The 18,123-nt window shown below is 31.4% G+C and overlaps 1 pseudogene; it reads right to left on the reverse strand.

Annotated features, from left to right (window-relative positions):
• Positions 1-285: 285 nt before the first annotated feature.
• LOC101720661 (coiled-coil domain-containing protein 90B, mitochondrial pseudogene) lies at positions 286-868 on the reverse strand (annotated as a pseudogene).
• Between the last annotated feature and the right edge of the window lie 17,255 nt (positions 869-18,123).

Below are 18,123 nucleotides of genomic sequence, written 5' to 3' on the forward strand. Positions count from 1 at the left end.
ATTTTATTTATAAAGTTGTTCAAACACAAGGAAATTCTGGTTCCTTTTCTATGAACTATCAAAAGTTGAGGACAGAATGCTCTTTCATCTCAAAATATCAGGTTTTGGATGACAGCTTTTCAATACAAAATAAAGACAAAATCAAGTTGAAATACATGAAACACTTTTCTAGTCCATATATACTTGGATGACCTTTAATAAGTTTCTCCAGCAACTGACAGTGTTGAGAGAAAATCTGTCTTGGGATAGTGTTCTAAGAAGTCATTAGCAGCAGTGGTAGCAGCATTAGTAGTACTTCAAGAATCTATAAAATCCCAAAGCTGTTATCAAGCAAGTAAACACTGAGGCTGCAAGATAACAAACTGTCTCAAGTTTGTTAGACTCCATCAGTGTTTTTAAGGAAGCAATTTCAGTATCAGTTTTATTGTTGGTCTCTAAAATAACACTTTTGGTTTTGGTATCCTTTATGGTAAATTCTGTGGTTGCTTCCATAAGTTGCTTTTCTTGATCTGTAAACATATCTGTCACTCTGCTTCTTTCTAGGTTGAAGTCCAGTTTATTATCTGCTCTGATTTGGTTGGTTTCATGTATCAGTTGTTGTTTAACTTGATATAATTCATTTTTCTTTTTCTCATTCTCTGCTCTCAGATTTGCAAATTCATTTTTTTCTAGGATGACCATATCTTTCCTGATAGAATCCAAATGAGCCATTAGCTGTTAAACTGTTATTTCCTGTTGCGCCTGAGTGATCATCTCCTTATAGATAGTATCCAGGCTGATGTTAGATAAAGTGGTTAATGCTGATACAATTGTTTCTGCTTGTGCTTTGTCAAATCCATGAGTTTCTAAATCCTGAACAATGCTTGGTTATCAAAAGTTAATTTCCTTTGTTCTAAAGGAGTTATATTCACTGGCCTCCTATCACATCCTTCCTTGCTTGTGGTGGTCAAGAAATCTCCCCAGGGAAGTGGCGTCCTAGAAAATGCTTCCTGGCATGAGGTACACACCACCAGCAGGCTCCCTGGGGGAAGCCAGCATCTACTCGCTTTGGGTTCAGTGGAGATGGGGATCCATCTCATTGCACAGCATCCTGGGACCTCTCATTTCATTTTTAATTGAATTATGTTGGATATTTAAAATTTTTATTTTTAAAACTTTTATTATTTTGTTATTTGAATATCTTATATATTCTATTCATTTTCTCAAGTTCCATGAACTGGCAAATAGACCTTCCACACTATGAGGCTGTCTGGGGACATTTTGAATAACAACTACAATATGTAGTGTGTAAATATTTTTTTCCATTCTGTAAGTTGTTTCTTCATTTTGTTGATTATGGTTTCACAGATGCATTTTAATTATTATTGCTATAATTTTTAATTTTGCTTTAGCTTCCTGAGCATTTGGGACCATATCTGAAAATGGCCAGGAAAATGCCATGTGTTTTCTTCTACATTTCTGTCTAGAAATTTCAAAGCTTTGAATCTTCCTATTAAGTCTATATTTCATTTTGACTTCTTCTATATAACTAGTAAGAGAAGGCTTTAGTTTTATTGTTCTGAGTGTGGATGTCCTGTTTTCCCAGCATTATTTTTTAAATGATATTTTCTTCTTATTATAATATTCTTATTTATTCTTCTGTCGTTTGTAAAAACTCAATTGGATATTAATTAGGTAGTTATCTGACAAATAAATATCTCTGCCTTTAACAAGAACTGAGTTATAATACAAACTGTTTTAAATTCTTTAACAATAAAACCTGAAAATAATTTTTAGGTAGAGTCATTTGAATACTTCTTGTAAAAGTAGTTCTTTATTTGGGTGTAAAGATGTATTTTTTTGTTAGTAATTCTTTTTGGCTCTCGGTTTAAAATTATTACAAAGCTTTTTGTGATGTGCAATCATGTGCCAAAATGCAGATTCACCTTTTAAAAACACAAATGAACAAAATTATATGTTTCTCATAAAAAATAGGAACAATGTTTACAATCAAAGTTATAATTTAGCTCATGTTGGGAATTTTTCCAGTTAAGAAATCAAAAATATGAGGAAAAAAGGAGACTCAAAGTATGATTAGAACACTATAAGTGAATTTGAAAAAAAGGGTGCTATAAACAGGTATAATAGTACCATGGAGTTAGCATTTCATGAAAAAGTGTACAGGAAAGGCAGCTTTAAAAACAGAAAAATACTATAAGAAAAGACAAAAGAAGTAGGCTTTTCAATTAATCTGTCTTTTCAAAAGTATTTGATGAAATTGTAGTAAATGAAAGGAATTGAAATAAGCATAAAGATCATTCTGAAGGTGCATGAAATTTAGCTGGAGGATGTTTGAGTCAAGAATTCTGAAGAAAACTCTGCTGATTAATTTCTTTGTGACTAATTGGAGCTAATGTGAAGACTTCTAGTGAGAGGGGACTGAGGTTGGATTTTATAGGCTTAAATTTTATCTTGGATAAATTGTTACTTCTCTTTTGATTTTCCCTATTTATCCAAATCATCCTCATTCTAGATTTTATAGGACTAAAATAATAAAATCAATTGGACAGTTTATAAAATAAAATAAACAAAAATAAAATCAATTGGCCAGTTTATAAAATGTTATTAATATATACAAAGTTTTGTTTTTGTTGAAAAAACTTCTGTCTGGTTCCTGCTCTCTGTGTAGCCACTCACTAATGTATAGAATGTTAGATGCATCGGGACATGTTTTTGCATCTCTATATTTTCATTTCTAAAATCCAGGATACAGTATAAATTGATTTTACTTACCCAGGAATTAGAATCAATAAAGTTGTTCAAACTGCCACTTCTTTCTCCACTTATCTTAAAAATTCACAGATCTTATTTGAGTTAATTTAGACATTAATTTCAATTTTGTTCACATGAAATGTGAAAATTTTCTGTGAGGGGTCTCATTCACTCACCAAAATACAGACCTACTCACACTTATTCTTTCCTACATCCAACAATCTGGATGCGGGGGTGTGTGAATGGAATTGCATCAAAGCCATTTCCCACCAAGATAGAGCAGCAGTGGTAAGATTTACCTTTCACCTTGAAAACAAGGAAAGAAAATAGAATGAAAAATCAAATAGAAATGGGGGTACAAAAAGCAGAATTCATCTATTGTTTATCAGAAACAATTAGACAGTGTTCCCTGAGATATAGCATCAAATGAGATGAATCCTACCTACAGTGCTGAATATGGCTTCTTAGAATGAGTTTCCAGGCAACAGCACAATGAAGGGGAATCCACAGAGTCAGAAGTATTCCCAATTGAAACCATGGAGCTGTAATTCATCTGGCAGTTGAGCCACATTGGCGTAATCTGACAAATGAGCATCTGGAGGCCTAAAGATGGTCCTCCTGATTGTTTAACTGCTGTTTGATAAATTTAAATGTGTGAAGTAAACATACAAAACCAGGGAATATACTACTTGGAAAATTTGAAGAGAAAATACTCCAAGCTCAGGGAGGGCCTTGAATGGATTTTATTCCCATCACCCAGATTAAAATCTTCATTATTTCCAGGAGAAGATGGAGATGATTTAAAAGGAATTTATCTCAGCATAAAACAGTGACAAAATTCACCCTTGAGTTAATGCTATAACGGCCCTTCCAAATATATCAGGTTAGAAAAAGACTTACAATATCAAAATGTTTATATGTAACTTATTTGAATCAGACTATAATGCTTAAGAGTACTTATAGGAACACAAAAATGCCCACCATGAAGCAAGGCATACTTTACAAAATCTGATGTTCACATGAAAATTTTAAGCATGAAGTGAATCAGTAATATGTAACCTATAATAAAAATGGAAAAGCAATCAATTAAAACCAAAATAGAAATGGCATTGATGAGAAAATTAGTAGTCATGAATATTGAGTGCTTATAACTGTGTCATAGTGTTCAAAGAATCTAAGAGAGATTGAACATAATAGTTAGAAGCATCAGAGGTATATAAAAGAATACAAAGCCAATTTCTAGAATTTTAGGCTATAATTTCTGTGATAAAAATATGCTGTATGGGACACAGAAGATATTAAACATCACAGAAGAAAATATTAATAAACCAGAATTCAGTATTGTAGGCTCAATATAATTTTAAAAACCCTACTGTGAAGAGAGATACAGAAGAATAAGTCAAATTGAGAAGAAGAGAGAAAAAAAGAAATGAGAAAATGTGACATATGTTTGACCACTCCCTTTCAGTTGTATGATACTGTTAAGGAATGTAGGCCTGCTCTGGAAACTGGAGAGAGACTGGGACAGGGATTTTACACTCCATCTTCCATGAATCGGCTAGCATCTTGATTTAAGGATTCATGAAATGTAGATTTCAAAAAAATAAATTTGGGTTCCAAATGAATTTTTGAATTGTTTTCTCTAGTTCTGTGAAATATATTGTTGGAATTTCAATTGGCATTGCATTAAATCTATATAGCAGTTTTGGAAGTATGGCCATTTTCACTATATTGGTTCTTCCCACCCAGGAACAAGGGATGTCTTTCCATTTTCTTATATCCTCCTCAATCTCCTTTTTCAGGGTGCTGTAGTTTTCAGTGTAGAGGTTTTTTGCTTCCTTTGTTAGAATGATTCCTAGATATTTCATTTTTTTGTATACTATTGTAAAAGGAATCGTTTCCCTAATTTCACTCTCAGTGAGTCTGCTATTTGTGTATAAGAAGAATTAAAAGAATCATACCACAGAGATATGTGTGCACTCATGTTTATAGTGGCACAGTTTGTAATACCTAAAGCTTGGAAACAGCCCAAGAGTCCATCAACTGGAAACTGGATAAAGAAGATGTGGTTATTTTTATAAAATGGAGTACTACTCAGCCATAAAGAATGAGAAACTAGAGTCATTTATAGCTAAATGGATGCATATTGAGGCCATACTCTTAAGTGAAATAAATAGGACACACATGTGTAAATACCGAATAGTTTCTCTAATGTGAGAAACTGAGAGTGTAAATAAGGATTAAAAGGATTCATAACTAATAATTGATAATTTGAAATAGGAAAAGGTCCAAAGGGGTAGGGATGGTGGGAGGAGATGGGGAAAGGAAAGAATGGAAAAGAAAAATTATGAGAAAAGAAAGAAAATGGAAACAAAGTCTATGTAAATAGAGAAGGGTGGAGGGGAGAAGGGTGCACAGGTAATGGGGAAAAAATAAAAATCAAGATACATCATGTACAGGTACAAGAACCCAATGATAAATGTAAATGTATTGTATACCTAAAATGTACTGATAAAAGAATTTAAGCAGAAAAGAAAAATAAAAATAAATTTGTGCTGTTTTAAGCATGATATTTGTAATATTTCTATAGAGCAACAATGGAAATCTAATATACATAGAAATCTAATTGGAAAAAATAATGCAAAAGGTAAAGCACCAGTAGAGTATGACCAAAGCATCTGTGGTTGAGTTAATGCTATACTCAACTTTGGTGATGGAGAGGAAGAAGGGTGCTATAAACAATGTTGACCTTATTCTTCACAAATTTAATAAAAAAATAAGATCACCTGTCCCAAAACTGAGCACATCCTAATCACAAAAAATAAACTGAAATGCTCTGATAAAAGAATTTGTGCAGCATTTAACAGAAGAGGAAAAAAGACCCATTACCTAAAGAAAAGTGTAGGTAAGAATCACAGTAGATTTCTCCTCACAGGCTTAGCAAAGTTTTATGAAATAGAATGTAATAATGAAGTATAAGTACCATGCACTATGATCAACTAGGATTCTTTGTCCTCAAATTAAAAGTGAATATTCAAAATTCAATTTAATTCATTACAGTGATAAAATTTTAAAAATACAGAAAATGTATGATCATTTCAGTAGATGACCCTAGAGCAGCTAATATGTAGCAATCTAGTATTTTTTCCAGATAAATACAAACTCAGAAAAATAGGAAAATAAATTTTTTAACTTGATAAGGGTATCTGAAAAATTATACCGAGTGTTTTAATATTAACTTGTTCTCTATTATCCCCAGAGAGGAGGCAAGAATCTTGTCTTACTGCCTCCATTCAACATTGTTCTTAGGATTGCTGCAATGGTGACAATTCAAAAAATAAAGGAACAAAGTGAATCCAAATGCATTTTGGAAGGATAAAAGAAAAATGGACCCTGTCATAGATGATATGACTGACTGCCTGTATAGAATCCTAATGTATATGATATAAAGCTAATAGAGGGTAAGAATGAGTTTGAAAAACTTGTAAAATCAATATAAAAATAAATCATACATTGGACTCTCAAGTTACAACCATCTTGACATACAAATAACTTGAGTTTTGACAGAGATTTTAGTTTTAACTTATTACCAATGTGATGAGCTATGACCTAAATGCAGGCTGCTTGTGCTTCCAGATGATCTCAGATATAGACTTAACCCTTAAAGAATTCAGAAAGGAACATTACAACAGCTTTTCCTGTGTATAGTTAATTGAGAAATCCTGGGCCAATATTTCTCTAAGGACATTGAGATCTGCCTGTATATAGGAGAGACTTTGAAGGCTGTGTAGAGGAGCCTGAGCCTTCAATCGACCAACCTGATTTACAACTAGTTCTCACGAAAGAACTGAGTTTGTAAATTGAGGGTCCGCTGTATATCAAATAACAAAATAAAAGACAGATAATAGGAAACAGTGAGAGAGATCTTTTGTAAATAGAAAGGGGATCAAAAGGAGGGAGTTGGGAAGGGAGAAGGTGAAAAAAGAATTGAGATGCAGTATGTACATGTATCAACTCCTCAAAATAAATATAATCATAGGTACCATAAACAAGTACTAATGAAAATCTAAAAAATAAAATCAGTGCTGAAAACATAAATAAGCACATGTAAGTAGATGAACATACAACTTATACAAATGTTAACTGAAAATAGATAGTAGAACTCAAATATAAAATGTCAAACTCAAAAGTAAAATGGAGATTATGTGCTGCAACCTTGTTTTAGGATAAGGTTTCTTAGAGTAAGGCAATTTATGAAGGATAATTAATAAATTGCAGTTTATCATCATCAAAATTGAAATTTACTCTCTTCACAAGACACCATTAATAAAAATGCAAAATCAAACTTTGAGGACATATTCAAATCACTAGTCACAAACAGTACTCATAAATATATAATGAATGCTAAAATAAAACAATAAGAAAACACTCCAAAACACATTTGAAGAACATTTCAATGAAGTAAATGAACATCAAGAAAGACACATGCCACCATAATTCATTGGAAAAATGCAAATTAAGGCTGAAATATGATACCACTACAATCCTTTTAGAATATCTTTTAAAAATCTTTTTGAAATACTCTCACTGAATTACTAAATTGTCCAGGAAGGGCTCCAACATTTGATGCCTGCTTCAGCCTCCTACAGTGGTAGAATGGACATAATTTTAAAACATATTGACTTTAGTCAACATGGACAGGGTAAAGAGGACCTAGAACTCAAAAAAACTAATGGAGATACAAAATGATTATAAAAATTGAGAAGACTTCCGCGGTTTCTGCAATATTAAACCTGTACTGGGCCGGGGATTTAGCTCAGGTGGGCCACGCCTGCTTCACAAGTGCAAGGTCATGAGTTCAATCCCAGGTACCAAAAAATAAAAATAAAAAAAAATTTAAAAAATAAAAAAACCCTGTACTTATCATTTGATTAAACCATTCCACCCTGAGTTATTTCCCTGGAAGAAATGAAGACATATACCCAAGAAAAATACCTAAATATTCATAAAAGTGTTATGTTTTAGTAGCAACACCAGAAATAACCCAGTTGTCCATCCACATGAGGATAGTTAAGCAAATATGACATATTCATATATTGAAATACTTGACAATAAAGTTGAATGAAATCATGATGCAAAAACATAGAAAGTCTCATAATTATGCTGAGACAAAAAAGCTAAACAAACAAAATATGCACTATATGACTCCATTTGTGTAAAATTGAAGGAATGGAAGAAATTATGCAGTGAAAGAAACCAGAATAATGGTTACTTTGGAACAGAGAATGAAAAAGATAGGGAAAGAAGTAGTAAAAAGAGGCATAAGGAAACTTGAAATATGTTATCTTTTTTGCATACATTCTCTATTTTGATTGAGGTAATGGTTTCATGACTGAATTTATATTTTAAAGTTGATCAAATTATGGTTTTAGCATGTGTAGTTTACTGTTTAAAAATTATAGTTTGACAAATATGTAAAAAATAGTGTTTAGAATAAAAGTATTATATAAGTGTAAACTTTCAGATGAAAACAGGTTTCTTACTAACAAGTTTTACCTTTCTTCATTTATCAAATACCTCATTTTTTAAATTGTAATTTAAATTCCTCTTTATTAAAGTGTAAATAAGGATTAAAATGATTAAAATGAATAATTGGTAATTTGAAATAGGAAAAGGTCCAAAGGTCTAGGGGTGCTGGGAGGGGAAGGGGAAAGGAAAGAAGGGAAAGGAAAAATTATGAGAAAAGAAAAAAAAATGGAAATGAAATCTATGTAAATAGGGAAGGGTGGATGGGGTGAAGGGTGCACAGGTAATGGGGAAAAAATAAGAACAAAAATACACCATGTACAGGTACAAGCACCCAGTGATAAATGTAAATGTATTGTATACCTTAAATGTACCAATGAAAGTATTAAAAAAAAAAGGCATGGACCATTACACATCAACTATAATTTCACACATTATAATTTCTTCTCAGCAAATTATAAATTATTTGAGTTATCTCAAGTATAGCTACATAATATTTTTATATAGAATATAGATACATTTGCTAAATATTATATTTTGACTGCTTTAGATATATTAAGAACCAAAAATCAAGCACAAAGACAAAAATAATGATAAACAAACTTATATAAATTTTGTGGAAATTCTGGACTATTTAAATTATTTTGGTATATGTTTCTGAAAATAGAAATATTTTGAGTTTGTGATTTTAATTTTCTCAATCACATACATATATTTGAAAATAAATAATTGCTATTATTCTCAGATGTATGATACAAGTGTAAGTTGCAAGCTAATTCACATTTTAAATAAGCAATATATTGAAGATGTTACTAAAACATTTTTGTTATGAATTATACATTTGTGTTATAAAAATATAGCATCAAGGGTAATATATAATATAAAACATATTATCTTATAAAATATATATTTTTAAACTAAATATATTATGAAATACACTGAAATTATATAAATTACTGAAATTTGTAGATATAAAACTTCATCTACATATTCAAATATCAAGAACAAAAAGTGAAATAATCTGCATCACCAAAACAGCTTTTTATTCCAGAAAATTCTCTACAAAGTAGATGATGCTATAAACCAATTAATCTATCATAAGAAACTTTTGAAAGAATACTTACCTAAATGATTTACTTGTCTTAGCAGACAATGCACCTCTATATATTTTTCATCTCTGAAATGCTACAATAATATAGTTATCAAGGTTCTTTCAAACTCCTTGCTGAGTCCAATAATGCTCAGTAATTGTGTTATAAAAACTAACCAATCACAATTATTTCAACACCCTTAATAAGTCACTTTCAGCCAGATTAAAAAGCCCTATGAGATCTTGAGAATCTAGACTCAGTAGCTTCCAGGAATGTCCTCCCATTGTGGTCTTTGCTCCTTTTGACCCCATAGAAATGGCTTTAATTGATCATCAGGTATTCTGAGTGAAGTTTTAGAGGAGTATGCCCTTGATATTGCATTTAAATTCATATTAAGTTTATTCTTTTTGTACTTAATATTCTTATTCAGTATAATAATTATCTCTAAAAGTTGACTCAAATTCAGATTTGTTTGTATTGATTCAGTAACTGTATTTTTTAATATTTCAGTAACATGTGTCATATTTTATCACAAAATAACTTTTTTATTAATTTAGTGTATAACATTATTACCATTTATTCTTGACCTAATATTCATCAAATAATGACTGAGCAGCTGATACCAAAGATAAAAAAATTTTACAGTGAAACATGTTATTAGTAAACTTAGCTCTTTTTTTTATATATCATGTTCATATATAGCTGGTTAGCTTTGAATAACAAGGTTTTAACCTTTTTAAAACTACATTTAAGGTTTTTATGTATCATTTTGTATCTGCTCTGTAAATAAGTTTTGTCTCTTCTTAAAAACCATTTCTTACATTACAAAAATAAATGGATGCTCATTAAAGAAATTACAAACACAAAGTTAAAGAGAATTAAATAAATTATATCCCATCTCAACTTATATATTCATGAATATAATCAGAAATAATATAAAATATACTTTCACAAGTCAGCTGTGTTGATGCACAACTGCAATCTCTGTACTTGTAAAGCTGAGTCAAGGGCATCTTAAGTTCAAGTCTTGGCTGGGTAATTTACTGAGACATTGTCACAAAAAAAAACCCTAAAATGGGTTGAAGATGTGGCTCTTAGGAAGAGTGCCTTTTGGTTTCATTTCCAGCACACGCAGGAAAAATTACATCTTTATTTAATAAACTATATTATTATATAATATAAAATGCACACTCTTAAAAGCCTTTAACATTTTCAATACTATGATATAAAATATGTAATATATAACATGATGTATAAAATGCAATAGACTTAGAATATATTTTCTTGGTGTGTATATAAAGATAATCTCCCTTTCTACATATGTATGTATGTGTATATATATGTATACATGCATACATATATATGCATAAACATATATTATTTTCATGTCACTAAACAGAATATTATAACACATATAGTTTTTGTATCCCACATGTGGTTGGAAACAGAAAACTATTTATAATTATTTCTTTTATAATTATTTTTGCAATGTTACTATTTTTTTCCATAAATTCTTTTATTGGTACATTTTAGGTATACAATACATATACATTTCTCATTGGGAACATGTACCTTTACATGATGCATCTTGGTTCTTATATTTTCTCCAGTCCTAGCCCTCCCTTCACCCCCTCCACCCTTCCCTATTTCCAAAGACTTTGTTACCATTTTTTACATTTCTCATAATTTTTCCTTTCACTTCTTTCCTTTTCCCTACCCCTCCCACTTCCCTTACCCCTTTGGAACTTTTCTTTCGATTTTGCATTATCAATTATTCATTTTAATCATTGGTATATTTTAGGTATACAATAGAATGACATTCATCATTGCAAATTTGCACCTTTACATAATCTCTCTTGGTTCTTATTTTTTCCCTTTTCCCTGCTATCCCTTCAACCCCTCCAACCCACCCTATTTACAAAGACTTTGTTTCCATTTTCCTACTTTCTCATATTAATTCCATTCCCTTCTTTCCTTTCTCCTATGATGCCCACTTCCCCTTTGGCCCTTTTCTTCCTATTTCACATTATCTATTATAGCTTTTAGTCCATATTTACACTTTCAGTTTCTCACATTAGAGAAACTATCCGGTATTTACACATATGTGTCCTATTTATTTCACCTAAGTGTATCACCTCAATGTGCATGCATTTAGCTATAAATGTCTCTAATTTCTCATTTTTTATGGCTGAGTAATACTACACTTTATTAAAAAGACACACTTTCTTTATCCAATCTCCAGGTGATGGGCAACTGGGCTGCTTCCGAGTATTAGCTATTACAAATTGTGCTGCTATGAGCATGGGTGCAAATATATCACTGTGGTATGATTCTTTTAATTCTTTGGGGAAGAAACCCAGCAGGGGAATAGCTGGGTCAAAAGAGACTTCCAGTCCTAGTTCTTTGAGATATCCCCATACTGATTTCCACAGTGGTTGCAACAGTCTACACTCCCACCAGCAGTGGAGCAGGGTTCCTCTTTTCCCACAGCCTCACCAGCATTTGTTATTGGTTGATTTCATGATAGCAGCCATTCTTTCTGGAGTGAGGTGGAATCTCAGCATTGTTCTCATTTGCATCTGTCAAATGACCATTGATGTTGAACATCTTTTCCTATGTTTATTTGATATTTCCACTTCTTTGTCTGAGAAATGTCTGTTCATTTCAGATGCCCATTTTTGGACTGGGTCTTTAAATTTGGGAGGTCTGATCTTTTTAAGTTCTTTATAAATTTGAGATAGTAGGCCTTTTTCTGAGGAAAAGCAGGAGAACATTTTTTCCCACATTGTGGGTTGTCTCTTCACACTGCTGGTGGTTTCTCTTGCTGTGTAGAAGCTTTTTAATAAGAAGAGATCCCACTTGTTGATTGTTTGTGCTAGTTCACGGGCAACTGAAGGTTTGTTCATAAATTCTTTTCCTATACCAATGTCTTCAAGAGTTCTACCCAACCACTGTTCCAGATGGTTCATCATTTCTATTTTGATATTTAGATCTTTAATCCATTTTGATTTTAGTTTAGTGCATGGAGAGAGATATAGATTGAGTTTTAATCTTTGGCAAGTTGAAACCCAATTTTTCCAGCCCCATTTATTAAAGAGGCTATCTTTCCTCCAGTGAGGGTGTTTGGCTACTTTGTAGAAGATGAGGTGGCTGAGTGTGTGTGGAGTTGTTTCTGCATCTTCTAATCTGTTCCACTGGTCCTCAAGCCTGTTTCTTTGCCAGTACCATGCTGTTTTTATCACAGTAGCTTTGTACTATAGTTGGAGATTGTGAAACCCCCTGCCGTGTCTCTGTTAGAAATGCTTTTGCTATTCTGGGTCTATTCTTGTTCCAAATGAAAGTTTGGACTGTTTTATCAAGGTCTGTGAAGTATGCTCCTGGGATTTCAACTGGGATTGCATTGAATCTACACGGCAGTTTTGGAAGTATGGCCATTTTCACTATATTGATCCTTCCTACCCAGGAGTAGGGGATGTCTGTCCATTTTCTGATATCATCTTCAATCTCTCTTTTCAGAGTGCTATAGTTTTCAGAGAAGAGGTCTTTGATTTCTTTCACTAGATTGATTCCTAGGTATTTCAGTTTTTTGGATGCTATCATGAAAGAAATTGTTTGCTCTATTTCTGTCTCAGTGAGTCTGTTGTTTGTGTAGAGGAAAGCTATTGATTTTTGTGTGTTCACCTGGTATCCAGCTACTATACTGAATTTGGTTATTTGTAAATGTTAGTGGTGTGTGTGTGAGGGATGTTGTATCTTATCATTTTGATGCTATTGTGGTTCCCCTAATTTCTCTCTCAGTGAGTTTGTTATTTTTGTAAAAGAATGCTATTGAGTTTTGAGTGTTGACTCTGTATCTCATCATGCTATTGAATTTGTTTATTAAATCTAGAAGTGCTTTGGTGGAATTTTGGAGGTCTTCAATGTAGAGTATTGAGTCATCCACAAATAATGATAATTTACCTTCTCCTTTCCTATCTTTTTTACTTTTATTTCATTCTCTTTTCTAATTGCTTTGGCTAATGTTTCCAGAACTATATTGATTAGAACTGGTGATAGTGGACATGCTTGTCTTGTGCTTGATTTTGGAGTGAAGACAGTTTTGACCATTTAGTATAATATTGGCTGTTGATTTTTCATAGATGGTTTTTATTAGATTGAGATAAAGATCATCTATTCCAATTTTCTGTAGGGTTTTTTTTTTTTTTATCATGAATGAGTGTTGGAATCGGTTTGGACAACTTTGATCCTGAATTTACTAATGAACCTGTCCAACTCACCCCAGATGATAATGACATCATGAGGGAGCTTGTTGAATCTGAATTTGCAGGTTTTGAGTATATCAATCACCTTATGATGTATGAAAAAGAAGGGGTCTGACCCCCATTTTTCAACTATGTATTTTCCTTATTTTGCCATTTAATGCTTGGAAAAGCTTGTTACCAGCCTAGATAGAATTAACCATTTCAGAGATGTCTGGAAGCTAATTTTAATTTATTGTTTTGAAGCTATATTCAGATACAATACTTGATTCTTATAGTCTATAGTAGAGAATATGGAATTTTTTGTTCACAGATTAGATATTTATGAACTGATTTAAATAACAATGAGGCAATCACTTGTTAACCACACTTGTGTATCCATTCCATTTGTTGAGTGGGACATAATGCCTAATATTTTTTCTTTTTACTTGTGATACAAGAAAACAATTTGTCTTTTCAGTAAAATATCTTACCTATGCTAGCTTCTCTTCAACCACACTTTTGAAACTGACCACCTTTTGGGGTCAGTTTATGTAGTAGTCAGGAAAATCCAAAAAATACCAACAATTGTGAATAAAAACACATATACTTGTATCTTTTTTATATGAAGAAAATACAGTGTATGACTACAACCTTTGGAAAGAATATCGTTCTCATGAAATGGGGCATCTGAAAAAGATTAAAAGAAAATTTATTAAATGTTTATAAATTTTAAATTGTTCTAAATTTAAAACTAGATCATTAACTAAAATTAAATTAAACTAAGATTGTATCATTATAACTTATTTACATTTAGATGATGATGGTTACCTTTCACATCCTTGGCATAAAAATGATACTAAAACAGAAGGATGACATATAGCATCCTAATTTTAGTTAATGATCTAGTTTTAAATTCAGAATGATTTAAAATTCATAAACATTTAAGAAATTATCTTTTAACCATTTTAGATGCCCTATTTCATGAGAAATATTACATTTCCAAAGCTTGTACTCGTGTATTGTCTTTTCTTCATATAATTTAGTTTGAAACTAATGAAAAGATCAAAGGAAAATGTTTATAGACATTTTCCTGTTCATTTCCAAGGCATGTACATTTCTCTTAATGCCTGGAACTTGTTTTAGAACAAAAAGCAGTATTCACAACATAAACTTATGGAGAATTCTAATGTCAGAAATATGTTTAGGATCTTGCTTTTAAATGGTGCTCTTTTCCATAGGGCATTTCAGAGTGTAGAATAATCACCCAAGGTATTTGTTTACCATGTTTATTAATGAGCCCACATTAGAACTCTTTTGGACTTTTGAACCTCATTTTGAGATACACTTTCTTCAAGATATTCTTTTGTCTTCCAGTTAAATAGTAGAAAGTGTGTTCATGGTATAATATTTTAAGATGTTACAAGCAGAAATTTACAACTTTATGAACATTTTTGGACTAATTTTACGTGAATGACTTCATTTGATACCTTCCTTGTTCCCCTCAACACACCTTATCAGTTTTCTGCCAATGGTATCCAAATCATGAGCATTTTTCTTTGTTGAGGATTTTCACCATTATTCAGGGTGGTCTTTTGCTTTTCAATTTTTTAAGTAATAAGATTAACTATATTTTATAGAGAACTGCATTACAAATATGTTTTCAACTATTTTTGTAGTATTTAAGTGTTATGTCAGTTTTTTTCATGTCATATAGAAATTGTCTCAAAATACTCTTTAGGGGAATAAGTCAGTTTATAGTCAGAACGGTGGACGTTCTGGTGTTCTAAAAAATTTTATTTTGCATAAACCTGTAGTCAGATCATTTTATGCATATACAGCTTGGGTTAAATTTCAAGTACTGTGTTCAGGGCTGGTATATTTACTGTATAAATTTGTTTTGTTTTGATTTCTGTCATGTAGAACACTGCCTTGGTCATCATAATGTAATGTATTGTATTCTTCTTTTTTCATGTTACAGCCTTTAAACAAAACATTTAATATAAATTAAAAACAAAAAAGACAAAAAGAAAAAACCAAATCCTTAGCTTATATTTTGACCTTAACATGTAGCAAGTACATACATTTGGCAACATTTGATCATTATAAGGTCCATATTTTATCATGTATGAAATCTTGATGTAATGCAATTATCATTATATTAAAAAACGGTAATGTGGTGGTCTCTGGGCTTTATGTTTTTGTGTACATTAAATAGTCCAAAGTCTAGTAAAATTGGTGATAAATAACCATGTCAGCTTTAATATCCTATTTTGTCTCTTAATGCAATATGAAGAATACAAACTGTGATGAAACTGAAGAGGAAATAAATGCAAGGACTGCAGACAACATAAGAATTGAAAATTCAAATGAACAGCACAAATAGTTGGAGTACAACTGGAAGTGTAAAAAGAACAATTCATTATAGGAAGGCCAAATAAACAATCCAGAAGGAGAGGTCACAGAAACAAAAATAATGGTAGTCATGAGGACAGCTATAAAAATGTAAGGCATACTTCTATTTTACAACTAAGGAAATGAAATTCAGAAATACTTGATAACTGAACAAGCTGATTTTCATAACAACAACCAATTTCAACGTAGATGAAAATACACCATTTAATGAATGATTTCACCTTCCTGAATATTAAACACACTTACATTTTGTATTAAATAATTTGGTATATTAAAGCATACTAATTCACAAATATTTACATAATAATTCTGTTCTTCATTTATTAGTGTTTAAGTTAGTTTTTGTAATGTTTTCTCCTTAATTGTTGCACTTAAGATACTGCAAAACATTCTGATAAATTTGTTTTCATATGTTTCTGCTTGTTGATCTATGTATATTCAGCCTTATGGTATCATCTGAAACAAAAAAGGTTAATATCAAAATATAATAATTTTATAATTAGTTTAGGCCATTAGTCAAGAATTTTAAAACCTTAATGTTGAAAAATACTGATTTTCTATACCTTTCTTCACTTAGAGAATATGGAAATATAATTGGAAAATAATCTGAAAGTATTGTAGAGTAGTTCTAATTTCTAAACATTCAGAAGTCTCTTGATTTCTCAAAAATATGGAAATTATATTTATCAAATAGCTATTAGTAATCATTGAATTATTCTTTGCTTATTGAAGAGTAAATGAAAATATAAAAGTGAAGCTTTTTTATATTTGCACTTTATTTGTAATGTAAAGGGAATTCTAGGCTCATGCCTTTCTTCGTATTATATTAAAAAAATTCCACAGATGTCCTTGAATTTGGAAGTTTTAACACGGTGACCTATTTAGAAAGTGGCATACCAAACCAGAAATCTAGCTATTTTTTTCCACAAAAGAAAAAAATAAACATTAAGTGTGATTCAACAATTCTATGGAAACTTTCATACATTCAGCAAGGACTGTACCACTCACTGATTTACAGGAAGAATCACAGACAATAAAGTCTCTGTACTTTGTTACACAGAGACAGAAATTTAATAATGATCCAGTAACTGGATAAAAAGTTTAAGGTAGTGTAGTAAGAAAGTAGTGATGAAATATATTACATAGTAAATATTTAAGGTATAAGGTTTTGTAGCTTGACTTAGGAAGATACTCCTTTTTTAAAGCCAGCCTATGATCTAGGGCCAAACAATGAGACAATGCCAGTTTTGTGAACATCTGGAATGAGAGTCCTCATAGCACTGCAAAGGATTCCTTGAGGACAGCAGCAGTGTGTTGGGAGGCAACATCCTGTGAACTATGGCAGCGCTATGCAACCTGAGTTCACAGGCACTGCCAGAGGATGGACCAGGCATGTAGGGGCCTGATAAACAATTCAGATTTGCATTGTAAGGATATGGAGAGATAGAGGGAGATGTTGGGCTATGGGATAGGATGATTTACTTTACTATTTTTAATAAAAGTTACTCTAAATATTAATTTGATACTGTATTGAAAAGCCAAGAAGAAAAGGAAAATCAGGTTGTTTTTCAGTACTTCAAGAAAGAAATTATCGTGTGAACTAAAGAATTTTTTAAGAAGATAGAGCAAAATGGCTGGACTCAGAATATATTTTAACTATTTAGAAAGTTGTATTCCAAGACTTGATAAAGACTTATATGTCAAAAGAGAAACAAAGTATCAATTCTAGAATGGTTCCTAAGAGTTCCTGAGTACATAGAAACATAGAGGAGGAATTTACCAAGATGAGGGATACAGGATAGAAGAGATTTATTAAGGAATGATGTAACAAGAAATGTCAAAAATTCTGTTTGTGCCACTTGTTTGTTATATACTATGTATTTGAGTCCAATTATGTCCATTTTTATAATTATGATAATAAAGAAATGTGACTGAAGAAACTGAAATACTGAAGAACTATTTGATTTATCTTAACAAAATGCATCTTGTAATTAAAACTTCAGGAAACAATCTAATCTTTTTTTAGCTAACAATTCTTAAATATAATTTCAAAAACAGGAATATTAACACACACATATGTACATGTACATACATACATACAC

This window comes from Heterocephalus glaber, unplaced genomic scaffold, assembly GCF_053883595.1.
Source record: "Heterocephalus glaber isolate CG9 unplaced genomic scaffold, H.glaber_assembly_v1.0 deba00001509, whole genome shotgun sequence".
Lineage (NCBI taxonomy): Eukaryota > Metazoa > Chordata > Mammalia > Rodentia > Bathyergidae > Heterocephalus > Heterocephalus glaber.